The sequence below is a fragment of the Pinus tabuliformis genome, chromosome 2_1 (genome assembly GCF_031772625.1).
Source record: "Pinus tabuliformis cultivar Carrire ecotype Pingquan chromosome 2_1, CPIR1, whole genome shotgun sequence".
Classification (NCBI taxonomy): Eukaryota; Viridiplantae; Streptophyta; class Pinopsida; order Pinales; family Pinaceae; genus Pinus; species Pinus tabuliformis.
The window spans coordinates 474,713,376-474,724,995 of NC_142299.1; positions in this window are offsets into that span (position 1 = coordinate 474,713,376).

The following is an 11,620-nucleotide window of genomic DNA, read 5'->3' on the forward strand; positions in this document are numbered from 1 at the left end:
GCTAATTAAATATTTTTTTAAACCTATTAACTTTTTTAAGTCTGATTTTATAAATGTTTTCATTTTATTGTTGAGCAGAGATAATTATTTTGAATTTAAGTGTGCAGGTTACATGATAATTACATAAATAGATCGTTTTGGTAATGAGTATTGTTTATCACTTTTTCAAACTCATTAAAACTTGTGAAAAAGAAAAACCATGCAGTTCTCTTTACACCCTTTTCAGACTCCTTAAAAACAAAAAGATAGCTAAGTACTTGATTGTTCGGACTCGTAAAAGTAAATGAACAACCGTCCTTCTAGTATAAGTTTACCCCTTTTACGGAATGAACCGTACTATTTACGAAAAAGTTATACATTGACCAATCATGGTCAACAGATTTCTCTCTTGCATTATTTTATCCTTTTTCAGGCTTGAGGGACTAAATTTATGAAAAAGAACATTGTGGATTTTACTTACGCTTTTATTCTGACTCCCTAAACCTGAAAAACATCAAGCTTTACTTTCTCTGGGCTCATTAAAATTTTATGGTAAAATAACTGAATGAGTTTCCTTTTCATGTCTTTTCAAACTCTTTAAACATGAAAATGACATCGAGTTACCCCTTTACTGGACTCGTAAAAATTAAACAGTATAGGACTCGTAAAGCATGACGAAACTAAACCACTCCTTCTTAGGGTTCGTTAAAAGTACTTTGGAGGACTCATACGAAGGATGAGCTTACATGACAAGCATATGTTATCGTCCTCAAGCTTGTAAAAAATAAAGAGGTACTTACCAGTAATGGTGGGGGGAAAAGTGATAAATAATATTTGTTTTGCATTTTTAAAAGGCAATGTCTCTCTTAAACATGACACTCCATCACTTTTGTGTCCAGGTTGGGAAATTCATTTGTTACTCACTTGACCATACCTCATTGAAAGTATTCAGTTGGGTTGGGTTTTTATTTTTGAGTCAAATGTTGCCAAGTCATCATGTCCTATCTCTAATATTTTTAAGAGAAGTTCAACCTTAGTCAAAATTACTTTGCTAGTTTGTGCCTTCAGTTGCATCGACCATCCTTGAGCTAGTCCTAAATTACTCTAAATTGTTGTTCTTTAAAATTTGACATGATTTTTGTGTCATAGGGCCTCCTGCAATAGATCGCTTCCTATCAACTTCAGCTCATTATCTAGGAAGATGATCTAGAAACCTTCAGTATCTTGAGGCCTGCATGCCTTAATGGCAAGTTTCTCACCTTCAATGACGGGTTCTCGTCATTGGCCTTCGATCGAATGATTCTATGAGTGTTCGAAATCAAATCATCTATTCACACTTCATAGATTGTACTGGAAGTACCTTGAGAGCCATTGTCATTATTGGCGGTTTCTCTCGTGCTTGTTAATAATTCGCATCATTGATCGGTAATCAAGTGGTTTCTACCATCTTCAACTTCGAGACATTCACTCACATGGCTAGATTCGTACTACAGATCGAGAGATGGAGATCAAGACCCTAGACCTAGTTTCATCCATCTAGGGTGCGTGGGGTTATTAAATATTCATGATTGTAAACATAAATCCATTTATGGCTGCATCCATATTATGTCATATTTTGACATGGATCTTCAAATGTATTTTCATACTATTCTTTGAGACATTTATGTTCTGAGTATGGGAATGCCTACCTCAGTGATGATATTATATATTGCATTGTAACATTTGTTTGATTGTTTCAGGTCTTCAACTGCAGTCTCTAACCCAAACCTTCGCATGATAAAGCACTTCAGTCATCAAAATATGTCTTCTGACTTTGCACTTTAGGGGGCAATTTGTTACACGTCATTTTGTCACATTAGGCAAATGACCATTGGTTTGGATCTCTCACTATCCACACAAGTGTTTTGGACCATTACCCTGTAGAGTTTGAAACTAAATCATCCCAAAGAAGGTGGAATTTCTATATCCTATGGTACAAAATGTTGATTTTGTATATGTTCGCAGTTTCCTACTCACTTCATGCACATACACAGGGAAGACCATTATTATCTACGCAGAGGTACGCATTGTCTTCCAATATGACCTACGAACATAACTTGAAGTACGCTAAAATAAGAATTAAAGTATAGAATTATTGTCGGTAGCATCTATCCCAACCAACAAGCTTCGAATGAGTGCCTATTTAGTGTTGATCCTTCTCATAATGGAGTAACTCCCCTTCCTTTGTGGAACCTCTATCACACTATTAGTGGATCTCATCCCTTGGAGAATGGATCCATAAATTCTCATCCTTGGCCTATAAAGCCATTACAGGTCTGAGGTTTAAGGGAGTATTGTTGGAAGTAGGTTTATGTTATTGAGATTAGGTTGGAAGGCTTGTCTTGCAACGGAGAGGGTTGGAGATTGTAGAAAGGGATTGCTACATCAAGGCTACATGGTTGTAAGGCTTTTCTCCAGTTTTATGAATATAAGAAATTATTCTTTCTTAGTTACATCTCTATTGATTTGATTTGTAGGATTCCTTGATCACCTACATGATTTTTGGTTGCATAATTGACTAGTTTGCATGTATAATTGGTTAATTAGTTCATTATCTCTTTGATTATATGTTGTATGCTTTGATCTCTTGTTTGTCTTTGTCTTAGCATATCTCTTTTAGAAAATTGCAGAGAAGCTATTAGGAGTGATGAGAGGACATTTGGAGCATCAAATATAGAGTGATCGAAAGCCTTGAGGGACTTCATCAATCAGTTCGATAAACCGGTAAGAGGCCTGTTTCATTCTATTGCTTTCAAACAATCAGAACTTAGAGAAAGGTAGCAATTATTGTGTGTCTATTAGTAGGGTTCTTATAAGTCTAGGGACATCACTCTTGTCCACAAGAGGGAGTTGTCCTCATAACAACGACATTCTTTCCATGATCAGAAAAGTGTGTTTCCTTTTGTTGTGTTTCAGTGCCAATTAGAGTACAAAAAGTATAGCTTTAGCTAAATGGGCTTAATTAGAAACTCCCAAGAACTTTGGTAGTTGGGGTGTTAAAGATATTTTTCCATTTTCCCAAGCTCTTTATGACATAAATATATGGAGACTCACCTAAGAAAACTCTATTTAGGACAAGGTTACTTAGGAAAAGTATTTTCCGAGGATGTTAATTTTTTATTGTTTTAGACAACCTAAAAAATGTAACAATAGTTTTTCATTTCACCCCATTTATGTAAATATAATTGGGTAAGCCTTCAGCGTGAGATCCACAACTAGACAACAAACATTGATTTTGAACACATGAATAATTAATGTGAAATTAATTTGTGGTTGATTGAAGGAATGTGAAACATAGATCCAAAGCTTTAGGGGGAGGGCGTGTTGACGGGGGGGGGGGTCTCAAGGTTCAAGTAGGGTCTTGATCTTGTTCAATGTCTCATTTCAAAGACTCAAGAAGGGACATTCTTTTCCAACTATTGGTTTATTTCTTGTTGTAATGTCATTTATAAAATCATTTCCAAAATACTAGAACCTATATTAAGCTCATTCATTTTAGATTAGCAATTTGGATTTCTATAGAATAGGAACATGCATGATGCAGATGCACTAGCTCATGAAGTATTAAAATCTACCAATAAATTGAATCCAAGTGTTTTTATCCTCAATTTAGATATATATAAATCCTATCATGAAGTTGAATGTACTTTTGTTTGACTTGTTCTCATTTAGATGGGTTTGGGACTTCTAGTTGTAAATTGGATAATGGGTTGTATACAATTCATTTCATTTTTTATCCTTATAAATGGGGATCCATAAAGGCTATCCTCTCTCCCTTTTTTTATTTCTCATTATTATTGAAGTTATAAGAATACTCATTTTAGAATCTAGGTCTTTGGGTCTTCTAAAAGAAATCAAAATTTCTGAGTCAATTCAAGTCCCAGATATTTTATTTGTTGATGATGTTCTATGTTGTGTACAGGGTGGATGAAGAGACCTAGTCTCTCTTAAAATATAAATCAAAATTTTCTTCTTTGTCACTGGAATGGAGATTAATGTCCAAATATATTGTCTAATTTTTTGTGGAACCTATGTAGCCATTAGGATTCAAATGGTAACTATTTTTTCCTTACACTACTAAAAATTAAATCAAATTTCGATGACATTTGGTTTCTCTTTCAACCCCCTGTCATCGTTCTCATGACAAATCAAGGTTCATGTAAATGTCACATGGTGTGCAGTTGAAATTTTTACATTCCAAGTTTTCATCAATTCTGATGTTAACTGTCATAAGAAAATTTCTCATCCAAGGTAGCAACGTTCATCAAAATCCCTCCACATACCCATCATAAATTTGATGACAAATGTGTATGGATAGTGACACATTGCCCAACACAATCGATGAAAAAACCATTATATGTCATTGGAACCGTTGTCACAAGATTGGCACCTATGTCAATATTTTTTTGACAAATTTGTTGTATTGGTGACGTCTTGTACCATCGAAAACGTCGTTGTAAGACCAACACCTACGGTTACATTTTTCAGATAAATTTGTCATACTAGCAACATCATGTGCTATTGGAACCTTCTTCACAAGACTAACACCTATGACTGGATTCGTACGAAAATATTTCTATAGTGGCAACATCCTTTGTCGTCAGATCGTGCATCGAAATATTGATGGTGACACCAATTAGAAAAAAATTGAATACCAACCCTGCGCTCACATTTTCATTTGGAATTCAACAATTGTGATCTAATTGTGCTTTGTTAATTTTCCCAGCCATTGGTATGTGGGGCTTCACCCTTCCCCCACTGACGTCACATGGGGGAAGAACCCACCACATTATTGATCGTCGATTGCTCAAGACATATCCAATGGCCCTTATCCTTGTGGGACCTCCCCTATCCCTTGCTGATGTCACATGGAAGGAGGCTCAACTGATCTCTCACATGTTAATCTCTCGTAAGCCATTTGATGATTGTGATTAAAGTACCCCCACCTCACTGATGTCACCAGGGAGAAGCCCTACTACACTCCCGACCATTGGTCTTGGAAGGAGATCTTTGTCGTGCATTTTGTGCCTAGGTTTCCACCCTCTATTATATGACTTCAGGACTTGACCCTTAGGGCTAAACCTTTAATTCAGCCCATACGAGCCCTGACCCTTGGCCATAATTCCAGTCACTTATGTACTTCGCTTGATACTAAACCCAATGCTCATTAACATTTAATTGTAGTGCATACATACATATACATATACATATACATATATATATCTATATATATATATATATATATATATATATATATATATATATATATATATATATATATATATATATATATATATATATAGATATATGCTTGTGTGTGGGAAGAAACTTCTCGGCATAGGGCTATGGCTATGTAGACATTAATTCCTAGAATTTAAAATTTATTTTGGAGCCTCCTTTGACCATGATTTGTAGTTTGAGTTGGGTTCATGGATATTTTTTCAAGACAGGGAAAATATGTTTCCAATTCTCATGTATGAAAAAAATATTAAAAATATCAAGACATCTATTTTCTTATTATTTTGATGTATTTCTAAATCCTTCCTTATCCATGCCTTGGGTACAAGAACATATGAATATCCCATTGAAGCTTGGATGTAATTTGTTTGTAGTAATGTAGATTTGCACAAGCATTAGGGAGTCTATTTTTTACTTGGAAGTGTAAGGTTTTCGATTCCACCTTCACTTGTCAGCAACAAAATAATGTAAATACCAACATACTTTTGTAGATAACTCACAATATCCTTGGTTTGGTTTATAATAAAATATAAGGGAATATTTTTGTAACTTTAGAATAACCATATGTAGTTTGATGCCATGCAAAAAAATATATGACTTTTGTCAAAATTGTGATTGGAACATTCATTAAAACCCATTGATGGGATCACAATATAACATGCATACTATCAATGGCTACATAGGGTTCCCCTTTGCTACAAAGCTTTTGTGAATGTCGGGTTTGGATGATTTTACTAACATGAAATGTTTATGATTCTTAAGAAAAGTATTCTAAGAATATTTTAGGTTTTCTTGCAATTAATGAGAATATTGCTAATAGAAATAATCATTGGGCTACATCAAGAAATGATAGTTCTTTAGATTGTGAAGTGGATGGCCATAGAGACCAAAGAAGAATTTCACAAAAAAAATGATATTATGATGGAGACCACTCCATCAACACCTAGTGTGCAAGTTCAATGCTAAATGTTATAGATGAACTGTATGGGTCTGCATTAGCGGTTAATGTGGTAGTCTTCACTAGTTTAGTTTATGTAATAGTTGATTTTATAGATCATTATCAACCTATGTTGTGGTGATCAAATATATGTTTGTGAATGTATGAGAAAGCCCCAAATATTTAGCTTCATATTCAAGAAATTTGCAAACATTATGTAGATAGCCTCATAATAGACATTTTTCAAAGTTCATTAGTTTTTTCCAACAGATTGAACATGAGTCAGTGATGAACAACATGGGAGGGTAATTTTTTTATAATTAGACCTCACCTAAATGAGAAGGGAAGAGGAGAGGATAATAATGGCTATGAATTGCATGTAAAACAAATGAGCAGGATGGACCCTTATCAACAACCTTCAAATAGAATTACTTGTGACAATACAATATCTATTGTATGGTCTGAACGCATTAGAAGGGTAGAGAGAAATATTTGATGGTAAAAAAAAGTGACATCTTCTTAGCATGAAAGATAGTGATTTTAGTGACATTGACGAGGAATTCACACCTAGGAGAAGAGAAACAATAATCTCACATACAATCACTCAACCATTAACTAGCTTTTATGATTTAGTAGACTAAACTTGATTGTTGATGAGATCAAATTAAAACATGTTGAAGATAGCAGAGAAGCAGTTAATGACACTACCTGTTTTGATGACTCACCCCATAGAAAACCTTTAGATAGTAAAGGGATTCCACGATACAATGATCATGCTTATATCATGAAGTAAAGTTATTTTGAAGAACATAACTAGTTTTATTCAAAACTTCCACTATCTCTACCTCCCAAGTTCCTACCTCTTGTTGTTTCTATGGCAATCGAAGCCCGATTTGAATCTATCCTTTTGAACGAAAAGGTCCTTCTAGGAAAGGTTTTAACATTAGGAAACACATTGTCTAAATCAAGCACCAATGAGGATGAGCATAGTAGTATAAGGATGACATGGAAACCAAGTTCAATTTCAAATGATTCTAAAAGGAATTTTATTGAAGTCCATATGAAAAAATGAAAATCTCAAAGGAACCTGTATCTGCCTAAGGATAGAAGAAGTAGGAAACAGAGGTCAAGGGTTGATGATATTTCAATTTTTGTTTTGGGGTTTTGGAATTTATTGGAAAGGTAGATTGCATGACAGGGCATTCTATGGAGGAAATTACTACTGTGACAAGGGTTCAAAATTTTATAAATATGACCATTGAGTGTCTGCTACTAGTATTTAGGGCACTTTATTTTCTTATGTTTTTTACACCATCCATAGTAATTGGGACAATTGTAGAAGAAGAAAACTTTATGGATTCACTCTCTTTCATTGAGTCTCCTTTTTTGAACAATTGAGCAACCTTTATTAAGTGGGGATGATGGGTAGGAAATCACCCACATATATTTCTACCAGACATATGTAGTGAACCTACCAAGCTACATTTCAAGGCCATGGTGCATAATTTTTTGGAGACAAGGAATATTGTGAGTAAGGCTTTCAATTTTCCAATTGAACAAATCTTTGAAGGATTTTTAGATAAACCAGTGACATTTGGTAGCATTGTACAAGTTCATTAGGAAGTATTAAATAATAAACTATCTCCATATGAGAAGCATGTCACTGTAGTGGTTAAGATGTGTCATCCTCATGTAAGAGAACTAATCCAAAGGGATTTCATAATAATAAAATATTTTGTAAAGGCTTCAAAATTGATGCCTAGTATGAAGCATTTGCAACTTGACTAGAGTGTGCACCACTTTGCAAGTTTCATAAATAAGCAGGGTAATTTTGTTGGATTATGAAATCATGATAAGAGACATCAATATGCTAAGGCTTTGTGGAGCAGTTGAGATGGGGTGTTGGGAGCCAAATTACACCTATTTATTCTATTGATAGAAATATTGTATAACTAGTCCTATAACTGATTTAAATCATCTTGGGATGGAAACTAGGGCACAACGTAACATAATTAACTACAAAGAAAGTGAATAGTCCATCCTCATGGGGAATATTTTCAAATCTTGTCAAAAGGTTGTCTTTGGAAGTGAAGAATTATTTCTATCTAAAGGAATTATTTCATTTCTTACCATTTACAATGCAAGACAAATATGTCAAGGAGTTCAAGCAAGTTCACCAAAGGGATAAGTACAATGCACTTCTAAATGTAGTTCATCATAGTAATATGGGTAGAAAAACTACAAAACTACATGGGCATCGATGAGCTAGTTGTTAGGGATGTTTGGGAAGGTTTTTGAGCATATCTATAACTACATGGAATGCTTTGGCATAGGACCCACCCACTCATAACAACCCGATGCATCGAATTAAACAAGTTAACAAGGCCGCCAAGGTATCACCTATTGGTGGACCCCACATGGTTGTTTTATTCGAATGTTGAATCGTCCAGTGGTGGATCTCGACTTTGTTATTTAACAAACTTCATTGCAAATAAAAATTGGCTAAGTTTTGAGTGCACTCAATTATATTGTATATCCATGGGGTTAAAACTTTATCTCTCTCCCGACTCTCCTCCTACTCTTGTGTTGCTCCCTTAGTATCTACTCCTTGAGCCTTCTCTCACAACCTTCTTTCGTTCCTCCTATAATTACTCTAACAACTGACGTATATGCATGTAGTGCCTCTCAGCCCACTCTCTCCTCTACCTATGTATTCTGTCTCAACTCAACTCATGTGTTCAATTCTCCTCACCATGATTTCATTATGCCACTTTGTGTTCTTCTACTGCAACACACACTAATCCTTTGAACATATACGCATGGATCTCTCCTTAATTTTGATTAGACAGGATATATACAAACTGTTATAATAACAGAGTTCCATATACAATAGAAAAGGCGCACAAATTACTCAGAACACTCAATAAGGTATTCTTTATTAACAAATAAGCCAAATATATTTACTATAGACCATCTCTGGCCTGATTACAACATTGGACCCTTCCTTGGCCTTGTGACCCTAATGGGCCTTCAACTCCTCTCAATCCTCTATCACACATCTTTCTATATCTTTTTTTTTTCAATATATGAATAAGTACATAAATGAGTTCCTTCCATATCCATGAAAAGTGGATATAAAATCTAATTTTGGCTACAAAATCCAAACTCTCTCAAATTTCTCAAACAAATAAACAAAACTATAAAATTTCTAGATTACTTGCCAAAACAAAAGTTCTCCTAATCTAACCAAATCCACACTTTGAGGAACCAACTCTTCGAGTAAAAAGTATTGGCCTTCTCAGTCAATTGGGTTTTACGATGCTCCTACATCACTTACGTTTGAAATTCTAAAACTATGCACATTTTTATGTATTCAAGTAAAATTAAAGGCTAAGAGCTAAGATGTTGCATTTACATACATGATGGAGCACTACCACAAAGGTCAAGGTGGACAGGTATAGGTGACAAAGCATGTAAACAAGGTTGAGTGAAAAATACCATGTGAAAGTTGTACATTATGGATTGTAATGGTACTCCCGTAGATTCCTCAAAGAATTAAGTTAAAAATGTAAAATTGAACCTTAGGAGGTTGAAAAGAAAAAACCCAAATATTGAGTAATAAAGCTCGTGGTCTATATTTCTTCGCATACACAAAGGAGAATGGGGTTTTGGGTTCAAACAAGTAGACTGAGGGAATGCAAGGGAAGAATATTTGACAAGGTGATAAGTGACACCACATAGAATGGATAGAGAAGTAGCAATAGAGACATTAAACATTGAAGCCCTAGAAAGATAGAGTGGATGGTAGAGACTTTTGGTTTCATCTACCAAGGTTGGTGTAATTCTTCATATCCATGTGAAAGGAGTGAATCTTCATATTTCAGCTATTTACAATTCTTTTGCAAACACACAACCATGAAGGATTGTGCATCCAACAATCTATATCAAAAGGATATTTTCCTACCACTGGGTGGAATAAAAAAGAAATCAACAGCTATGAAAGATGAAGAATGTGAGGCTCTTGAAAAAAGGCACTAGGAACAATACGACTATGCCTAGCAATGTCGATGGATTTCAACATTTCAAAATGAAATACAACTGAGGATATGATGAAGGAAATGGCTAATTGTATGAAGGAGATGTATCTTCCAACAAGGTATTTATTATCAAGCATTAATTTAATATGAAGATGTTAGAAGGTTGGCCTATTGTTGATCATTTAAATGAGTTTAACATAGTCACTTATTAAGTTAAGTTATATGCGAGTAAAATTTGATGTTGATGTTAGGGCTCTTATGGTTTTGTGCTCATTACTAGAAAGATGGAATGGCTTGGCCATGCCTATCAGTAACTCTATCATTAGTTCAAGAATTTTAAAATTGATGATGTTGTTGGTGTTATCCTTAGTATGGAAAAGTTATGCAAAATCACAAGTGAGACAACAAGTAACATGTTGATTGGTAATAGGGGAAAATAAAGGGAAAAAGAAGAACCCAAGGAATCATACGAAGTCCAAGAAGCATAGATATGAATCCAGAGGGAAGTTGGAGTTTTGGCATTGCAAGAAGAAAGCACACTTGTAGAAAGATTTTTAGTCTTAGAAAAGAAAACAAGGAGATGGACAACGAGAGAATAATCAAAAAGCAAATTTAGCAGGTGAGGTGTTTCTAGATGCTTAAATCCTTTCATTAGATAATATTATTGATTCTTGGGTGTTATACTTATGGGATTCATATGATGAAATAACATCAACCCATAGGAATTAATTTTCCTTAGACTCAAGAAATGGCCATGTAAATTCTTAAGGGATAGAATATTTCCCTCATGTAAAATATTAATGTTGAGACAAGTGTCTTGATTCCAAGTTTATGGGTTGTTAGTTGGGTTGATGATTTTGGCAATTGGGCCTTTCCAATTGTAATTAGTCATAGTCGAGTTGTTAGGGAGTTAGAGCAGGGACAAGTGTAAGTATTTTAGTCCAACTTATGTGTCCTTATTGGACAACTACAATTTTTTTATTATGGTGGATTGTAGAATAGGTTAAGTATGTCCATTCAAGAAGCTTGTGTGCATGAAACCTCTCTCAGGTTGTTAGGAAATGTCTCATGTAAATGTAAATGTACATATATGATTTCTATAGAGAGTAGTAGGTGTGGTTGTTGGTCCAGAGGAAATAGGAGGATAGGAAGCTGTTGAAGCCCCGAAAATCGGGTCTACAACAAGGGGGATACCCACCCGGTCTGAACCTTGGTTAGAAGCTCCTTTTCCGTTTGGTATAGTGGGTCCGACTGGGGATATGAGACCAGTTTCCCAATATGTGTGTGTGTGTTGAGAATTGATATTTCTTAACTAATGATTCCTAAGTAAAATGCTTTCTTTATTCTAAGTCTAATCTATCAATATGCAATTGTAATCTAATAAATAGAA